The sequence below is a fragment of the Asparagus officinalis genome, chromosome 2 (genome assembly GCF_001876935.1).
Source record: "Asparagus officinalis chromosome 2, Aspof.V1, whole genome shotgun sequence".
In the NCBI taxonomy this organism is placed as follows: Eukaryota; Viridiplantae; Streptophyta; class Magnoliopsida; order Asparagales; family Asparagaceae; genus Asparagus; species Asparagus officinalis.
The window spans coordinates 52074153-52094209 of record NC_033795.1 but is presented as its reverse complement, the minus strand read 5'-3'; the positions used below and the strand labels follow the sequence as shown (position 1 = coordinate 52094209).

Below are 20057 nucleotides of genomic sequence, written 5' to 3'. Positions count from 1 at the left end.
TTGCATGAGTAAACCATCTCTAAACTCTTATCATATATTCACTGCTTGATTAAATTAGTAAATTGAGAGTAACTGAATATGTGATTGTTGAAAAATTGATATTGATCTTAGAATTTGCAAAAAATGATAATTGATATTGCAAATAAATTAATCGAGATTGGAATTGTTTATGACTATCGTTGTAAATCTTGTTAAAATCCATCTGTCACGCTAACTGTTTTTATTAATTTCCTACCGAATATCATGTATTTTGGTGAGACGGTGCTTTGTTCAAATTAAATCGCTGATTCCGGTAGACCCTATGTTTCATTTCGCATCACCAAGCCTAGAGAATCCAAATTTTAGTGTTTGTCGCTGGTCCTGGTCTACAAGTGCAGTACCACTTGATGTTTTACCAAAATCGTTAGGGGCCACAAATTGTGATAATGTCATTTCCTTTCCTTGCCGTATATGTTCCCTTTTCTGCCTGTCGTCCCGACTGCTGCTGCCGTGCATTTTTCTCATCTCTTTAAACCGCTGAGTAAATACCGAACAAATGCAAGCGATAAGTCAGGTAAAACAATTACTTCGAAATAAGGCTTCAACCTCAAGAGTAGAATTAATTAATGTATGCACTACCTTTCTGTGATTTTGATCATATGAGCTCAAGTGTCCTTTAAACTCTATCGCCAATTTGTACTGCTTGTTGCAGAGACTACAGTAGAATACCTTTGTTATCTCCTTAACCTCGTTTTGGATTTTCTGCTCGCGTTCTGCTACAACCTGGATTGTCATCATTTGCACGAAGCAAGCAATAGAAGCCACCAGATAATAAAAAGTGCAAGAAAAGCTCAAGACCCTCAAGTTGATACTCCATTATAGCAATAGAAGCCACCAGATAATAAAAAGTGCAAGAAAAGCTCAAGACCCTCAAGTTGATACTCCATTATGATTTACCATTCCCGTCACAAATAAAAAGTGCAAGAAAAGCTCAAGACCCTCAAGTTGATACTCCATTATGATTTACCATTCCCGTCACAAGATGAGCATATATCCTATATGCTGGCTACTAGTGGTGTAGGTTTGAACAAGGGTCAAACGTCAACCTCAGAGTATCTAATCTTATAATGAACATTAAACTATAAGCTCTGAAAAACATACCTCGCGCTTCTTTGCAAGTTCCTCTGTTTCTTTTAGTTCAATATCAAGTTTCTTCCGTTGTACATTTTCTTCAGCTGTAAAAAAGTCATCTTGCTCTCCCTAATACCGGCCTTTATTGGCTCCACAATGCCTGCATATTCCAAAATGAATATTAAACAGAAATGTATCTGGATTAATATTGAAGCATTCAAATTAGTGGACGTGCAGACATGTGATAACGCTCTTTATTAAGCTCAACCACATTAGATTCTGATGAGGACATTCAGACTCGTGCTCGAGATTTTCGCCGGGTCTATCAGCGCAGGAAGCGCAATATTTCAGCATTATGGTTTTGAGTTTAGATGTAATAATTAATTTGAATTTGAATTTCGAATTTTGAATATTTAGTTTCTTTGGTAGTTAATCAGTAATTGGTTGTGATTGATTGTAACTGATTAAGAGAGATTTGAGGGATTGATGAGCTTTTCTAAATTTGTAATTGCTTATTTAAAGGCTCTGTAATCAGAATATGAGATCACTAATGAATGAAATTGATTTGCTAAATTATGGTGTGAAACCCTAGCTTATTGATTTCTGGTGATCAGCCGTCATTCTCTTCCTCAAAAAAAAAAGAAAAGAAAAGAAAAAAAAGAAAATTCGAAAAACCACACTGTTCATCTTCTTCCTCCATCTCAAATCACAGAACCCTGCTCCCCTTCAAACCCATCCGCCCACAGACCTCCACAACCGCAGCCGAGCGCCTCCCGTCCGACCCGAGCGCCGCCTAGGTCGACTCCGCCACCCCCCCTCTGCACAGCGTCGTTCTTTGGATTGACGATCCTGTTGAGAGAAACGTTTGGATCTGGGTGACTTAATCAGGCCCCCCTAGTCATTTAACCGATCCAGTCAAGTGTGGACCAGACCCACTTGACCCAATCCGAAGTGTTGAAGCTAGTTGAGTCAGATTCAACCCATTTGATCCCTGACTTATGATGGTGTATGGCAGATCCTGACGCTGACGACGGACTCGTGCTAGATCCAGAGACCGGCATCGTAGATTTAGAACTTTCCCCGTGGTTTCGATTATCAGTCATTCGAGAGTGTGCCCGAGTACGTTGAGCGTGTGACTCATCAGATCGTTGACAGCGTAGAGAGTAGCTTGGGAATCAGTTCGTGGCATCGGCGTTTCCATCCAGATACACCGCTCCACCCGAATTACGTCGCTCTCGGAGGAGAACTTCCTCCCCTCCTTTTTAGCGTGTACGAACCACCACCCGAGGAGCCTCCCGTCGAACCAGTTCAACCCGACGAAGGTTCAACTTTCTTTCGCCCAATTATTTTCGGAACTGCTATTGCTTGCATGTTGCTATCAATATTATTATCGATCGTATTTGTGCTGTAATCAGTTTGATTAAGTGAGCGAGCGAATCTGTTGCTAAGTACTTTTACTTATCTAAATATTACAATTTGAACTGTATTGAGAGAACGAATCATTACATTTATTTTCTGGATCATTTACAAAAGATTCGAACTTAGTACATTGCAACTTTTGCTTAAAAACCATCGAAAGCTACACTTTATTCTTGAGCTTCCTGCCTAGATCGATCGCTGATTTGGCGAAGCATTGTTGTCGTTAATCTTCTTACCTGCATCACATTGTTTCGCATCATTTTTGGTATCAGAGCACCTGGTTCTAGGTTAGGAAATTTGTGAGTCTTTATTATTAAAAAAAAATAGTCATTTCATTTAATTCTTGTGCACCCACCCATTTCATCGCATTTATTTGTTAGTGCATGCCCACTCGTACCGGTCTACCCTATCGCTTAGGAGAGTCAAGTGAGTCGACTAGTGAGTCCAGTATGTCAGGCAGTAGCGATCCCGAACTCTATAAGAAACTCGATGAGCTAGCAGGACAATTAGGTGCCGTAGTCCAGGGTTTAGCCAATCTTCGAAATGAAACCAACGAAAAGTTTGCTAGGCTCGAAGAAGCTCGTGTTGCAACCCCTCTACCGCAAGGTCAAGGTTATGAACACTTCGCCCCGCCGCTGCAAGGTCAAGGCTATGGAAACATCGTTCAACGGCCCCCACATCAACCAGTACCTGATCCGGATGCGCAATACCTGAGGAGTATTAAGATCAACACCCCAACCTTTGACGGCAAGATCGACCCACAAGCTTTCTTGGACTGGCTGAAGAGCATGGATCGTTATTTTGATTGGTACGCCCTTACGGAACCCCGAAAGGTCAAGTTCGCCGCGATGAAACTTACCGGACCTGCCTGCCAATATTGGACCAACCTCGAAACGTTGAGGCACATTAGAGGTGAATTACCGATCACAACTTGGTGAGAAATGACCAATGAACTTAAACAGAAATACCTTCCGTCATCATTTTATCATCGATTGTTAGATAAGTGGCATCGCCTCACTCAAGGAACCAAATCTGCGAAAGACTACGTCGCACAATTTGACGAACTGTTCACTCGATGTAACACCATTGAACAAGAGGCGCCAATGAAAGTCTTGTCAAAATTTAGAGCTGGATTGAGAAATGATCTGCAAACCGAACTATTTGCTCGGGGAGTAGACACCCTTGAAAAAGCTTACGCGTTAGTTCAGGATCTAGATGAATCAAAATCCCATCAATCTTATAGGAGTCAGGATTTTAGAAATCATTCCTCTCAACCTTCCCGTGCCACTACTTCTAGTCATCCTCCGAGTCGATCTAACCCTAGTTCTTCCCAGTCTAAAGTCGATTCCAAAGGCAAGGAACCGGAGAGAGATTTCTCCAAGATTGGCGCTCACGTCAAGTGCTACAAATGCCAAGGGTATGGGCATGTTTCTGCGAACTGTCCGACCCGTCACAAGGTGGCTATCATTGATGGACAATACGAATATGAACCTGAACCTGATAATGATGAGTTTGTCCATCAAATTGACGATGATACCGATGATTTCAAGGATGATGCTGATGATACTATCTTGAGTTGTCTTAGACAAATTGAAACTCCTACTGTATCAGTTGTCAGATGCGCCATTTCTCAACCCAAGGCTGTTGATGATTGGAGACGTACTTCCATTTTCCACACGTTCACAAAGATTGGTGATAAAAATTGTAAAGTGATCGTGGACAGTGGAAGTTGCATTAACGCGGTCTCCTCAGCTGTGATCGCTAAGCTTGGTCTTAAGGTTGTACCCCATCCTAATCCATACAAGGTATCATGGATTAACGACACCGCACTCAATGTCTAAGAGAGATGTCTAGTCCCTCTTCAATTTGCCATTTATAAGGACAAAGTTTGGTGCGATGTTCTGAAAATGGATGTGGGTCAGGTTATTCTTGGAAGACCCTGGTTATTTGATAACGACGTTCATATCTTCGGGCTATCCAATATGCTATTGTTCGAGCACAACGGAAAGAAGGTCAAGATCCTACCGGTTCAACCAAAAGGAAATGACAAGAAGCCTGATCTAAACAAGTCTTCCCAAGGCGTTAACCTGATTGGAGCCAAAGAGATTGATCGTGAACTGGCCAACGGAGCTCCTATTTTCGTCCTCGCCGCTAGAGAAGCTCCAAAGGATATTTCTAATGTGGTTCCCCAGAAGTTGCTACTGTGTTGGAAGAATTCTCTGACGTCTTCCCTGAGGACCTCCCGGACCAATTACCTCTGATGCGTGATATCCAACACGCAATCGATTTAGTCCCGGGAGCAACCCTTCCCAATTTGCCTCATTATCGGATGAACCCCAATGAGCATGCGGAGCTGAAGAGGCAAGTTGATGATCTATTGAAGAAGGGCTTTGTGAAAGAAAGCATGAGCCCTTGTGCGGTTCCTGCATTACTGACACCCAAGAAAGATGGTACATGGCGTATGTGTGTGGATAGCCGTGCAATTAACAAGATCACGGTGAAATACCGTTTCCCCATTCCCCGGTTGGATGATATGCTTGACCTTATGTCTGGAGCCACTATCTTTTCCAAGATTGATTTAAAGAGTGGTTACCATCAGATTCGCATCCGTCCCGGTAACGAATGGAAAACCGCTTTCAAGACGAAAGATGGATTGTACGAATGGATGGTCATGCCCTTTGGGTTGACTAATGCTCCGAGCACCTTTATGAGACCCTTTGGGTTGACTAATGCTCCGAGCACCTTTATGAGAGTGATGACTCAAGTACTCCGCCCCTTCACGGGAAAATTTTTGGTTGTGTACTTTGATGACTCAAGTACTCCGCCCCTTCACGGGAAAATTTTTGGTTGTGTACTTCGACGATATCCTTATTTATAGTAACTCTCGTGAGCACCATGTGAACCATCTGCGTCAAGTCTGTGCCGTGCTAAGAAAAGAGCAACTTTATGCTAATCCTAAGAAATGTACTTTTCTTACACATCAAGTCATTTTTCTAGGATTCGTGGTCTCGTCTGAAGGAGTATCTGCTGACCCTGAAAAAGTCAGAGCTATTGAAGAATGGCCCGAACCCAAGAGCATTAGAGACGTTCGAAGTTTTCACGGACTCGCTACTTTTTATCGTCGGTTTATCAAGGGCTTCAGTACCATCATGGCCCCTATTACCGATTGCTTGAAGAAAGGTGAGTTCGAGTGGTCAAAAGCTGCTACCAAGGCATTTGAAGAGATCAAGCAAAGGATGTCGCAGGCTCCTGTTATGCGCCTGCCCGATTTTTCTAAAGTCTTCGAAATTGCGTGCGATGCCTCTGGTATTGGAATAGGTGGAGTCCTATCTCAAGAAGGACATCCCGTTGCTTACTTTAGTGAGAAGCTTAATGACACTAGACAACGTTATTCCACCTATGATAAAGAGTTCTATGCGGTAATACAATCTCTTCGACACTGGCGTCACTACCTGCTCCCACAAGAATTCGTCATATACTCTGACCACGAAGCTTTTCGATATATTCATTCCCAAAAGAAATTGAACGCTAGACATGGTCGTTGGGTTGAGTTCCTCTAGGATTATACCTACACGATCAAACATAAAGCGGGAGTAGAAAATAAAGCCGCCGACGCACTCAGTCGTCGCATGCACCTCCTCTCCACTATGAGTGCGGAAGTAATCGGTTTTGAGAAAGTCAAAGACCAATATGAATCGTGCCCTGATTTTGGCGAAGTTTATACTTTACTGAATGATGGAGTGATCCGTGAGATTGATGGCTTTCTCCTAAAGGATGGATATCTTTTCCATTTTTGCAAGTTGTGTATTCCCGACACCTCTCTGAGAGAATTCTTAATTTGGGAACTACACGCTGGAGGCCTTGCAGGACATTTTGGAAATAACAAGACTGTCGAGGCAGTGGAAAGTCGCTTTTATTGGCCAAGCATGAAACGAGACGTTGTTAGACTAGTGAGTAGATGTCACATTTGCCAATTGGCAAAACAACGTAAACAGAACACTGGTTTGTACACTGCTCTCCCTGTGCCAAATTGTCCATGGCAGGATGTTAGTATGGATTTCGTGTTAGGACTCCCGAAAACGATTAGAAAACACGATTCTATCTTTGTTGTTGTGTACCGCTTCTCCAAAATGGCCCACTTCATACCATGTTTCAAAACTTCCGACGCTTCTCATGTGGCCAAGCTATACTTCAACGAAGTTGTTAAACTGCACGGGCTTCCGAAAACAATCGTGTCAGATAGGGATGTTAAATTTACAAGTTATTTTTGGAAAACCCTTTGGCACAAAATGGGAACTAAACTTCAATTCTCTACGGCTTTTCATCCCCAGACTGACGGTCAAACTGAGGTAGTCAATCGGAGCTTAGGTAACCTATTGAGATCGCTAGTTGGTGAGAATCTTAGGAGTTGGGATCAACATTTGCCTACTGCTGAATTTGCTTATAATAACTCTGTTAATAGGCCTACAGGTGTCAGTCCAGTTGAAGTAGTGTATGGTTACAAACCTAGACAACCTATAGATCTTGTCCCCGTGTCTGCACATCATAGAGTATCTGAGTCAGCATCTGCATTTGCATCTCGCCATAGAGTATCTGAGTCAGCATCTGCATTTGCATCTCGCATTCATGACTTGCATAAAGACATCAGTAAGAAGATCAATGACATCTGCATTTGCATCTCGCATTCATGACTTGCATAAAGACATCAGTAAGAAGATCAATGACAGCAATGCTAACTATAAAATGCGAGCAGATTTAAGAAGGAAGTTTAAAGAATTTAATGTTGGTGATTATGTGATGGTCCGGATACGTCCGGAACGGTTTCCTCCGGGAAATGTTAAAAAGTTGCATGCACGAAGTGCAGGGCCTTTTAAAATTCTCAAGAAAATTAATGATAATGCTTATGTTCTCGACCTTCCCGAAGGTTTTAATATTGGTTCGACTTTTAATATTGAGGATTTAGTAGAGTACAAAGGCCCACATTTTAACCCTGACAACCACTGGTTGATGAGCCTACCCCTGAGCCTATTTTTGAGAGCTCCCCTTTACCTCCACTTCCCCAGATATCACCCACATATACAGCACATGACATTGATACTATTATTGATGATAACATTGTTTCTACTAGCAATGGTGGTATCCGCAGGTATTTGGTACGTTGGAAAGGACGACCTGAGTCAGATGACACCTGGCTCGATAGGGATGACTTGCAGAGGCTGGATCCAGATCTTCTTGAGCAGTATGACAGCCGTTCTGACTTAGACTCGACAGGGTCGAGTTCTCTCCCACCCGGGGAGAATGATGAGGACATTCAGACTCGTGCTCGAGATTTTCGCCGGGTCTATCAGCGCAGGAAGCGCAATATTTCAGCATTATGGTTTTGAGTTTTGATGTAATAATTAATTTGAATTTGAATTTCGAATTATGAATATTTAGTTTCTTTGGTAGTTAATCAGTGATTGGTTGTGATTGATTGTAACTGATTAAGAGAGATTTGAGGGATTGATGAGATTTTCTAAATTTGTAATTGCTTACTTAAAGGCTCTGTAATCAGAATATGAGATCACTGATGAATGAAATTGATTTGCTAAATTATGGTGTGAAACCCTAGCTTATTGATTTCTGGTGATCAGCCGTCATTCTCTTCCTCAAAAAAAAAAAGCCGAGCGCCTCCCGTCCGACCCGAGCGCCGCCTAGGTCGACTCCGCCACCCCCCCTCTGCACAGCGTCGTTCTTTGGATTGACGATCCTGTTGAGAGAAACGTTTGGATCTGGGTGACTTAATCAGGCCCCCCCTAGTCATTTAACCGATCTAGTCAAGTGTGGACCAGACCCACTTGACCCAATCCGAAGTGTTGAAGCTAGTTGAGTCAGATTCAACCCATTTGATCCCTGACTTAGCAATTGATGGTGTATGGCAGATCCTGACGCTGACGACGGACTCGTGCTAGATCTAGAGACCGACATCGTAGATATAGAACTTTCCCCGTGGTTTGATTATCAGTCATTTGAGAGTGTGCCCGAGTACGTTGAGCGTGTGACTCATCAGATCGTTGACAGCATAGAGAGTAGCTTGGGAATCAGTTCGTGGCATCGGCGTTTCCATCCAGATACACCGCTCCACCCGAATTACGCCGCTCTCGGAGGAGAACTTCCTCCCCTCCTTTTTGGCGTGTACGAACCACCACCCGAGGAGCCTCCCGTCGAACCAGTTCAACCCGACGAAGGTTCAACTTTCTTTCGCCCAATTATTTTCGGAACTGCTATTGCTTGCATGTTGTTATCAATATTATTATCGATCATATTTGTGCTGTAATCAGTTTGATTAAGTGAGCGAGCGAATCTGTTGCTAAGTACTTTTACTTATCTAAATATTACAATTTGAACTGTATTGAGAGAACGAATCATTACATTTATTTTCTGGATCATTTACAAAAGATTCGAACTTAGTACATTGCAACTTTTGCTTAAAAACCATCGAAAGCTACACTTTATTCTTGAGCTTCCTGCCTAGATCGATCGCTGATTTGGCGAAGCATTGTTGTCGTTAATCTTCATACCTGCATCACATTGTTTCGCATCAAATTCTCTATCAGTAATATTATTTGCTATAAGAAGTCCAAATTAACACTTCCATTAGTAATCAAATAGCACAGTAGCTTTCGTCAATTATGGAACCCAATATATACGTTACGGGTCCTGCACTTAGCTTGCTTCCATGCCATATTTAAAATGGATTAACACTTCAAAAAGTCTCATATTAGAAAAAACCATATAACAGCAAGTTGAACATCAAGAAAATTAATTCTTTTATATGAAAAAGGAACTAAAAAAAATTAAGCAATGGAGAAGTTCACTAGAAGGCGCATAATATAATATGCAAAATCCCCAACAAACAACAGAAGCAAAAAAAATATGAAGCTTCAGTCCCCCTGCCAATTAATGAAAAAAAGGAAGAAATTTTACTCTCCTAGGCTATAAATCAGAGCCTACTGGAATTTTCTGTCTCATGGATGAATAGATGTTTGCAGAAAAAATGCAAATAGAAATGTTTCATATAGAACACATGGTAGCAGAGATAAACTCAGGTTACAATGTTATATCATAACAAGCTGGTAACTCAGCACTGCTACAAGCCAACAGATTAAGAAGCTCATGGACTACCACTACTCCAGGTAAATAATATCCTAGGACCAAGAATGCAAATGCTTCATGGAGGCAGTCATATAAATGTAAAGGCTTGAAAAAAGATCTGCTTAAACAAAAGTACATTGCTCATCCTTGCCAAGGCCCTTGCCTTTCCAACCCATTTTCTGAAGAAGCCTATACCCTATGTTAGTGGACGTGAGTTGAGTACCCAAAGATGCTTGCTTCAGGATATCTGTATCCAGATTTTTTGTGGGCTTGTGATTTATTGATAAGCAAAAATCTTCCCTCCAGTCCTCAGTAACTGAATTAGAGTAATCCTGTAATACCCAAAGAAAACAGGGATAATATTTAAGAGTTCTGGACTAAGGGAGAGGGGGGGTTAGCGGCTATGTGAGAGGTTAGAGAGAGGGCGGCGGGTGGGGAGAGGCGAGAGGAAGAGGGACAGGAGAGAGAGAGTGGCCAGGAGAGAGAGGGAGGGAAGAGGGAGAGAAGGAGAGGGCAGGGGGCCGCGCCAGGAAGGGGCCGGCGGAGGATTTTCTTTTTTTGTTCTTCGGGGGGGGGGGGGGCTACCGGGAAATGCGACAGAGAGAGTGAAGAATGAGGGTTGTGGTGCGGTGGTGCGGGTCGTGGGTGGGTTGTGTGTGGGTGTGGGGGGGAGTTGAGGGGGATGACTCCGTCTGGATAATTTTATTTTTTTAATTTTTAGGCAACCTAGACGAAAATTTTGTCTAGGGGCATGTTTGGTACATTTCTGAAAAATTGGGAAAACAGAAATATAGAAATGAAATGATTTCAAAACATTTCCAATTGGTTTCCCAATTTTCTTTTATTTTGTTTGTTTCACTGTGAAATCAATGGATTGAAATGTATCAAATTGCTTTCACATGACAATTCACCACTTTAAAAACAAGAAATCATCCCCCCCACCTACATTTCCATTTCCTATGTTTGTTATGCACAAATACCCCAATCTGATCAGAGTTGAATGCCAAAGTCATGTGAGCTTACCGCTCCCACACATCATCACACAGTACATCTCTCAACGGATCTTCACAGCAACTGTCATATTTTAAAAACCGCAAACAACAAATGCTGGTGTCGGCCAATTGAGAACAGCTATATAGTGTGGTGTTGTGGGGCGGGGGGGCGCGTTTTACAGTTGCAAAATCAAAGCAGAAGTCTCCATTAAAGTAGCCGTTTCTATCTAGAGCTGCTTCACAAATAAATTCTGGAAGGCCCTTGTTCTTGCAATGCTTAATCATGGCTTGCCCAAAGAGTATGAACAATCTCTTGAGATAAAATGCTTATGCAATATACCAGCACCATTGAAGCAGTGCAAAATAGGTTCGAACAAGGGTAAATATTTTTGGGGTTGTGTCAAATACCCAAATAGAGCATGTAAATTATTCAGGTGGGCCGAAGATGAACAAGAAATCAAAAAGAGTGAAACCAGTAAAGAGGAATCCACTATTCAATCGGTATCCGAATTAAAAGAGATGGAAACAAAGCATTTGCGAAGAGAATTGAAGCATGCAATGCAACAAGTTGATTATTTGAAAAAATGTATTCAAGTTTTAGGAATATTCAGTATTTTCCTTATTCTTGTAAACATTGTAATCTGCACATTGAAAATATAATGTAAATGTCTTGTGTAAATATTCTGGTTACATGTTATAATGCAATTCAACATTTTTGTTTTTTAGAAACCAAGGCAATTCTAATACTTCATAGAAACGGAATTGTCAACTTCGTCATATATTCAACAAGGCTTGAACATTGAATAACTGTGCTCAGGTAAACGTCAACTTCATCATATATTCATCACCAACTATCAATTGCAGACAATGTTGGCTACATTCCACAGTTTGGACTGCCTTGCCATATCATTGCATGCAATATATTCTGGTTTAGAATATCAGAAACCATGACATTTCATCACTGTACAAATAGGGACTAAGCAAAACAGAAAATCCAAGAAGAGGCCAAAGCTTCATTGTTTAACCCACTGAAAGATTACAAAAAATCAGCAAAATTGGGGGTTTCCAGCAGTGAGGCAAATGAGTACCACACAAGAACAAAACAGTCAAAAAAGAGCACAAGAAATCAACACATGCTAAGTTACCTGATCGCAACAATTTCAACAGCATATTCTAAAACATTACCTGGAAAGTTCAACTGTTGTTAATGACCAGTATCTCTAGAATAGAGGGTGACAAAACTCACAAATAATCAGTACTATGTACAAAGATAATTTGTTTAGTGGTTGAGTAGTTTAAAAAACTAAACAGCAAAAACTTAGCAGAGCTAGGTTGGTAAAAAGTAGTTAATTAGGGCTGATAAGGGGTGTCAGAACTGCTAAACTAAACAACAGTTTTTACATAGAAAAGACAAAGTTGGTAATAAATTTTTTGTAAGAACATAACATTCCAAAAAGCACATTGGAATAGCTCATAAAGTCTAACTTGCACAACATTTTCAACATAGGGAGCTGATAAGGGGTATGATAGAGCTGCACAAATAAACTGCTTTTTATAACATAGATTAGACAAAGTTGGAATTAATTAGTTTATAAGAACAAAACATTCATAAATGCACAAGGCTCCCGCACATGTAGTCTAGCATGCACAACATTTTCAACAAAGTGAACCAATAAGAGGTGTCAAACTTCACAACTAATCTACATTTTGTACATTCGAATAAAATGTTGTTGGTAATAAGTAGTTTTTAAGAACAAATTATCTAACAAAGCAAACAAGGCAATAACAAATGTAGTCTAGCAAGCACAACATTTTTAGTAAATTTGTGAGTTGATAAGGGGTGTCAAAAATGCACAACTAAAGGGTATTGTGTACATGGAAATCACAAGGTGGGTAATAAGTAGTATGTAAGAACAAAACAGTTAAAACGTTGGCCAAATAAAAGCAGCAAATGTATGTTTATACTGCACAACAATTTCAACAAAGTGTTTAGATAAACAAAACAGTCAAAACAGCACAAGGCAGCAGCACATAGAGTCTAGCATGCACAACATTTTCAAAAGCATGAGCTGATAAGGTGAGTCAAAACTGCACAAATAAACAGCAGTGAGTTGTTAAGAGAGGATCAAGTTTTATGCTCAAATAGGACCCTACTTCATCATATATTCGTCATCAGCAAACGAGTGCATGACAATGTTGGCTGCATACCCGATAATCTTTATTCTTAGCTCAATAATTGGAGGTTTGGACTACCTTGCCAAATCGTTGTCTGCAATAATTGCTGGGTCAGAATATCAGAAATAAGCCTAACTCATTATTGCACAGATGTGTCTGCTGGTTGTTTCCCACATTCCAAAACCAGCCATGAGTCATAATGGGTGAAGCCATATTTGCAAATGACCACAGAACAACAATAGGCATAGAGAAACACAATAACGTGTGGCAATGTGTCAAATCAGCACAATAATGTGCCTCTGTAGGGCATGAATCGTGTGCTCTCAATGATATTACAAACATACCAGATCTAGAAGTTTAAACAACATAATAGCTTCATGGTTTTTTCTGTGCAAAATAAATACGGTAATAGCTATGTCCACACCAGTCCTGCAAAATATATAACCAATCAGCAAGTACAAACACATAATTTCAGCACAAGTATAAAGGACAAGTGCTGATACTACCTTCATCCACACTCTTCCACCCCCCCCCCCCCCCCCTTGCATCTTCATGAAATTGTCCAACAAAGCCCTTTGTCCAAAGTCACTCTTACCTATAAAATACCTTGCTTTGGTTTTATTTTCAAATGTCGTATCATAAAAGGGCTCAAGGACTTCTATAGGGTAAGTTTATTTGTGTCTGAATATGGATGTTGACAATTTCTCAGTCCAGTGCTGATTAACAAGGTTGAGGGATGATGAAAAGTGTTTAACTTCATCCACCATTTGTTGCATGATGTCACGTCCAAGGTCTGTCTTCTTCGTACGACCTTTCACCGAAGGAATTTTTTTTTATAGTCCTTGCTGGAGGCTTTCTCATTGTTGGTTTGTGATTGATTATCTTCATCTAAAAAGTTAATCATGAGTTGGGACTTCTGAGGCACAAACATGCTAACATTTTGTTCATCGTCATAATCTCCAGTGCTGATTGCATCGTGGCTCCCAAAATCTCCATAGAGGCCTTGGCGAAGTTACCTCTTGCTTGATCATCCCCACAGATGACAGTTAGGTTCTCATAATGTCTCAGCGGCTTATTTATGTAATCTTTAAACCTACTCTTATTTTTATCCTGCATGTAATCAATATCCAATTCAGTATACAAAAGTGGAATTATTTCTTAGTTAAACAAAACATTTTGAAGATATGCACGCTTCATTTACCTCATTCCATGTGTCAAAACTCTTGGGATCCAACATGATTGTTTGTGTTTCATCATCCCAACCTGCACCACTGATATTACGAGCAGCTTGCATGTCTTGAAACTAAGAACGTATTGTTTGCATATGGTTGACAACACTCTTGGTTGCAAATGATGTACTAAATTGCTTGTTTACTTTAGCGGCTGCCATTGCAAATGCATGTTGCTTAAAGTTTTTGTCTGGTTTAAGATCAGACCTTGCCAAATTGGCCAGAAAGGGTATGAGCACGTCATCGTGAGCAGGGTCCACCATCTGGTTGGGGACACATGGGAAGCCGCTTCGACAAGTGGTATTTTTCGTTTCTTGTGGGCCACGGCCTTGGTCTTTTTGGGTAAACTAGCTGAAGTGGCTACTACTTCATCCCTTTCCAACCTTTTATTACTACCTGAATCAGAAGTAGTTGTTCGCGGGAAAAATCGTAGCTTTCTTCATTGAATTCATTGTTCTTCTCAAGTAATCATTTATCGGTTACAAAAAGATCCGGTCTTTTTATAAGATCCGGTTGCAACGAAATCAAAGAAAAAGAAATAAAAAATTACAACTTTTCTCTTTTATCGAACGAATCGTGAGCTCCTGATTTGCGGTCCCTCGCTTGTGTGGGTTCTTTGCCTGCGCCGGGGTTTATCCGTGGACCACCGCGCGATCTAGATCCGGTCAGATCTACGCAGTATGACGGGAGTTATTTCACAAAGGAAATAACAGCCGAGGGTACTATTTCGCCAAGGAAATAATAGCATTTAGTTCTCGGGATCAAAGGCCAAGCTTTGATCCGGAGGGAAACTGCGTAGATCTCAGATCTGATCTCTCTCGAACTCCTGCCTTATTTAGCGTAGATGATCTCCAAGAACCAGATCTGATATCTCCAAGTCCTCAAAGTTCCAAAGCTTTAATCTTTTTAAATTTTGAGTCTTCAATCCAGCAGAGCTTCGCCTCCAAAAGTTCCCCCCCTCACAAATGAGCCATGCCCCTCTATTTATAGGCACTCAGATCTGTGCCTTGGCACAGATCTGGCAGGCCACCCAAAGGTGGCTCGGCCACCGAGCCACCTAGAGGTGGCTCGGTTTTGGCCGAGTCCTCCAGGTGTCCCTTTTCCGATTCCGCGCTTCGTTATTGTGTCTGTTTTTCCGGTTCTGCACTTCGTTGTTGATTTGGACTCTGATTTGACAGTCTAAATCCCGATATGGCAGTAAATCCGCCGTGGTGTTTGAGTTCAAATCCGTTCTATGGTTGGATGACTCGTTGACTCACCGAACTGTTAGCTTGATTCCGCATGCGAGTGGATGTATTCCATTGTTTGCGTGCGGTTCGTTAGCCTCGTCGCCTCGTGAATCTGCTTCGTTGCGTGTCACTTGGCTTCGGCGTTATGGACTGACGCTCGTGTTTGGATATGTCGCCTGATGGTTCGTCGGTTTGTGCCAAGCTGTGCTAAGGGACCTATAAGCAATTTTATATGCCTACAGATACCCCCTCCAAAGTATTTCAGTCTCGTTCTTTTATAAAAGAGTCTGGAATTCTTTGGATATGATTGTCCCAACCTTCAGTCAGTGTAACGGGACCTTGGAATGGCTTCTGTTCTTGATTCCTTCAATCCTTCAGGCTATTCGTTGCTTTGTCGAATGTCTGTAAGGGTTCCGGTACTGCATTTATTGTCTGACCGTTGTCGGAATTTTGAACTTGAAGTCGATTCCTAATTTTCTGATCTTTTAGCTCGTGTTTGTTGGTTCAATATAGAACTGACCCTCGATTGTTGGCGTTGAGTCTTTATTTGCAACGCGTTGTCCGGCGTAGTGTTGTTGAGTTATCCTTAAGAATATTTTTTTTAGCAAAATATTCTCCAGGAACTTCCCAACCAAAAATAGGGAATAGTTTATACTCGTATACCTTATTGGAGTATTAAGAAGCAGTTTATACTCGTATACTTTTTGGAGTATTGATTTTTTCATTGCAACGCATTGATCGGCGTTGACCTAGGGTTACGCGTTGACCGGCGTTGACCCTAGGGTTTCGAACGTCGTACGTTGACTGTTTGATCACAATGCGTTGACTGGCATTGACCTAGGGTTACGCGTTGACCGGTGTTGACCCTAGGGTTTCGAACGTCGTACGTTGACTGTTTGATTGCAACGCGTTAACTGGCGTTGACCCTAGGGTTACGCGTTGAACGGCGTTGACCGGGGTTGACCCTAGGGTTTCGAACGTCGTACATTGACTTTCATTGCCACGCGTTAACCTTGGGTCTACACAGTTTAAACTCTTAAGGTGTTGGAGCGTGGCGGTCCCAAATGCTGGGGCTGCAGGACCAACTATAAAAGTTGACTCGTGTGCGGCTACAGATCTTATCCCGAAGTCATTGGATGCTCAAATCACGAGACCAACAGGCTACCCGGCGACACGTGTTAGGTGTTGACTTTAGGATTTTTGGCTAACCCCCAGCCTTTAACGGGTTTGATTAGCCTTTACCGACTACCGTTTGAGTCGGGCTTACATGCGAATTGTTTTGAGTCCGTTCCGCATGTGACGTTGTGCTAAGAGAGTTAACGCTCTTAGTGCTACGATATTGAATACGTAGACTTTGTCTTTCTCACGGGAATAGACTACCCGGCGACGCGTGTTAGGCGTTGACTTTAGGATTTTTGGCTAACCCCCAGCCTTCAACGGGTTTGATAAGCCTTTACCGACTACCGTTTGAGTCGGGCTAGCATACGGATTGTCTAAATTCGTTCCGCATGTAACGTTGTGCTAAGAGAGTGAATTCTCTGAGACTTGCTGCTACGACTTCGAATACGTAGACTTCGCCATTGTTATGGGAATAGGCTACCAAGCAACGTGTATTAGACGCTGACTTATCCCTACTTAGGCTTCAGGATAGAATACCCCGGAATCGAACTCTGGTGTCTTTTTCTACGGAGAAAGACTAAACCGGTGATGCGTGTTAGGCGTCGGCATATCCTTTCTTAGGATTCAGGATGAAATTCCCCATGCGTGTAAGGCATGGTTTTTGGTGTTATTAATAACAACCTGCCACAATGTTGAATATGTGAACAGGTGTTCTTTTTAACGGTTAAGAACTAACCGGTAGCGCGGGTTAAGCGCAGACTTATCCTTGCTTAGTTTTCAGGATAGAATACCCCAGAATCGAACTCTGGTGTTTTTTTCTACGGAAAAAGACTAAACCGGCGACGCGTGTTAGGCATCGGCATATTTTTTCTTAGGATTCAGGATGAAATTCCTCATGCATGTAAGGCATGGATTTTGGTGTTATTAATAACAACCTATCACAATGTTGAATATGTGAACGGGTGTTCTATTTAACGGTTAAGAACTAACCGGCAGCGCGGGTTAAGCGCAGACTTATCCTTGCTTAGGTTTCATGATAGAATACCCCAGAATCGAACTCTGGTGTCTTTTTCTACGGAAAAAGACTAAACCGGCAGCGCGTGTTAGGCGCAGACTTATCCCTGCTTAGGATTCGGGATAAACTTCCTAGGATGAATCCTAAATTGATAAATTCTGGAAAAGATCGGTTTGGGAAAGGAAGAATTTTATATTCTATTTCCCGGTCTTCTTTTAGGGTGAAGGCGAACCCGAATACAAGGAAGGAAGAATTTTATATTCTATTCCCTGATTCTAGAAAGGAAGAATTTTATATTCTATTTCCAGTTGGAAAGGAGACTCGAGGTGGGATCTCCACCCCAGAATCCGGAACGGTGAAACTAGGAGTGGGACCTCCATTCCGAGAATCGAAAGATTCGGATAATCCTAACTGTCCGAAGGTGCCGAAGTCTGAAGCGGCGGTTCAGACCAAAGAGCGTCAACTGCAGCCGTCGAAAGTTCAACTTCCGGCGAATCAATCCAGACCGCCGGTGATTTCCACAACTGCTCCGGGAGATCCCGCAGGACCATCCCCGAAAAAGAAGTCAGTCTTGGAGCGCCTCGGTCCACTTCCCGAGGAGCGAAGCAAAGCTCCAATTCAAGGACGTTCGGGCCCACTAAGAAAGCCCCGAACGAATCAACATGATGGGAGTCGCCGCAACCCTCAACATGACAAAGAAATCATGGCACCCAAGCGCACTACTTTGCGCATTGAAGTTCAGGAGCCCGTTGAGAGTTTGAGGTGACCCTAACTGTAGGAAGGTTTGATCACTTGATTTGAAAGTGGACCTCTCGTTCATTGGAGGAATCGAGAGGGAGATTTTGGTTATGGTCCTAACTGTAGAAAGGTTTGACTAGGTGACAGATCAAGATTTATTATATCCGGACTCTAACTATGAAAGTGTTGAGTGCACGAACATAGCGTAAGTTTGATTGGATTAAACTGGATCGAATTTAGTGGTCCCACCGTCAATTAGTTTGATCGGTGAGAGATTTAGTATTCATCACTTTGTTCATATCGATCGGGTTATCCCTAAGAATATTAACATTCTTTTGGAAACTTCCCGTTACACGAATTATCCACCCCCAGCTTTCTTACAAAACTGGGTGTAACGAGGAGTACGTTATCCTCAATCGCATGTTCAGGTTATCCTTAAGAATATATAATTCTCTAGGAACTCCCCGTTACATAAATCGTCCACCCCCAGCTTCCTCTGCGGAACTGGTTCGGACATTATTCTCAGTTACCTGACCGGGTTATCCTTAAGAATAGTAGCGTAATATTCTCCAGGAACTTCCCGTCAAAAGTGGAAAACAGTTTAGACTCATATACCTATTGGAGTATGCAGGGAGCAGTTTAACCTCTTGCACCTGTTGGAGAATTGAGAAACAGTTTATACTCGTATACTCTTTGGAGTCTAGAAAGGAGCAGTTTATACTCTTATACTTATCGGAGTGTTGAGAAGCAGTTTATACTCGTATACTCTTCGGAGTGTTGCCGTTCTTATTTGGCTTATCTCAGCGTTATGACACCGGCTTCAACCAAGGTTTGGATGCTATTCTTGAGAGCGAAGCAATCCTTGGTGGGATGAAGGACCCTCCTGTGGTATGCACAGTACTTCGGATCCGCAGTATTGTCAGCTTCCTCCTGATTTGCGATAGGTTGTAGCTTGATCTTATTATTTTCAAGGAGGGATTCGAAGATTGTAGGCATATAAAATTGCTTATAGGTCCCTTAGCACAGCTCGACACAAACCGACGAACCATCGGGCGACGTATCCAAACACGAGCGTCAGTCCACAACGCCAAAGCCAAGTGACACGCAATGAAGCGGATTGACGAGGCGACGAGGCTAACGAACCGCAACGCAAATAATGGAATACATCCATTCGCATGTGGAATCAAGCTAACAGTTCGGTGAGTCAACGAGTCATCCAACCATAGAACGGATTTGAACTCAAACACCAAGGCGGATTTACTACCATATTGGGATTCGGACTGTCAAATCAGAATCCGGATCAACAACGAAGCGGGTTTACTGCCAAATCAGGATTCAGATCAACAAATCAGAGTCTAAATCAACCACGAGACCGGAAAAAACGGCAAAAACAACAACACCTAGGGGACTCGGCCAAAACCGAGCCACCTATAGGTGGCTCGGTGGCCGGCCCAGATGGGGCCCGACCCACCTATAGGTGGCCGGCCTAGATCTGTGCCAAGGCACAGATCTGAGAGCCTATAAATAGAGGGCTTTGGTTCATTTTTGAAGGTGGGAACTTTTGGAGCCGAAACTCTGCCGAATTGAGAACTGAGCTTGGAGTTTTGAAGACTTGAAGACTTGGACATTCAGATCTGGTTCTTGGCGAGCATCCACATCACAAAAGGCAGGAGTTCGAGAGAGAGAGATTAGATCTGAGATCTACACGAAGTAATACTCCGGATCAAAGCTTGGCCTTTGATCCCGAGAACTAAAGGCTATTATTTCCTTGGTGAAATAGTACCCCCCGGCTGTTATTTCCTTAGTGAGATAACACCCGTCAAATCGTGTAGATCCGACCGGATCTAGATCGCGCGGTGGTCCACGGACTAACCCCGGCGTTGGCAAAAAACCCACA

At 42.3% G+C, this 20057-nt stretch overlaps 1 pseudogene; it reads right to left on the bottom strand.

Moving 5' to 3' along the window:
- On the bottom strand, nucleotides 271–14322 carry LOC109831174 (annotated as a pseudogene).